The sequence below is a fragment of the Condylura cristata genome, unplaced genomic scaffold (assembly GCF_000260355.1).
Source record: "Condylura cristata isolate star-nosed mole 26May11 unplaced genomic scaffold, ConCri1.0 scaffold00015, whole genome shotgun sequence".
Lineage (NCBI taxonomy): Eukaryota > Metazoa > Chordata > Mammalia > Eulipotyphla > Talpidae > Condylura > Condylura cristata.
This window is the reverse complement of record NW_004567116.1, coordinates 996,261-997,050: the sequence shown is the minus strand read 5'-3', so window position 1 is coordinate 997,050 and position 790 is coordinate 996,261. Positions and strand designations below refer to the sequence as shown.

General features: G+C 50.3%; 1 protein-coding gene across 1 annotated transcript in view; it reads left to right on the top strand.

The window, feature by feature from the left end:
• The window catches only part of KDM2A (lysine (K)-specific demethylase 2A), an 87,674-nt gene that overhangs the window by 48,006 nt on the left and 38,878 nt on the right, over window positions 1-790 (top strand). The window lies entirely within an intron of this gene.

Genomic DNA, 790 nt, shown 5'->3' with positions numbered 1-790 from the left:
AGAATTCAGAGATGTGGGCCCTCCCTGGTGGCGCAGCTGATTACAGCACAGCACTAAGAAGCTAAAGCCACTTCAGCATGAGTTCGATCCCCCCCCCCCCAGGTGACCACATGACGCTGCAGACCTCTCCTGACCCGCCCACTGCTCCCCTCGGCAGTGTACTTCATTGATCTGCTGTTCTGCTCCCCACTCTGTCTCTGGTGAATCCTCTCACCCCTCCTGCACCTCTGGCCTATACCCCAGTTCTGCCTGTGTAAATAAATAAATCGTAAAAAAAAAAAAGAATTCAGAGATGGTCACTGTCCTGTGCGTGATAAGACAGTTGACTGGAGTCAGAGCTCTCAGAAGCATTTCCAGGGCACAAAGCGAATGTTCTGATGCTTGCTGCCCAGCGTCACAGCTCTGCTGGGTTTGCCCTCCGCGCTGTCCCCAGGGCAGTCTCTTGCCTGGAGACAAGCACTGTGCTACTTTCTCTCGGCCACTTGAGGCCCTTCCCAGAGAGCTCAGCAACTCTTTTATCAAGAGGTGACGCTTACAGCCTCAGGAGAGGAACATTTTCTAGTTCCTTGCCTTTTTCACTTCCTCACTGTTTTTGTGTTAGATTCCATATATCTACCTGTCACTGGGTATTTCCTAGTACCAGGCACAGTTTCTTAAGAACAGTAGGTGCTCAATAAATCTCTTGAGTGGTTAAAATTACAAGGCATCTCTGGGCCCTTCCTGGTAACACTGTGGGTTAAAGCACAACACTAAGAAGCTAAAGCCACTTCAGCATGAGTTCAATCCCCGC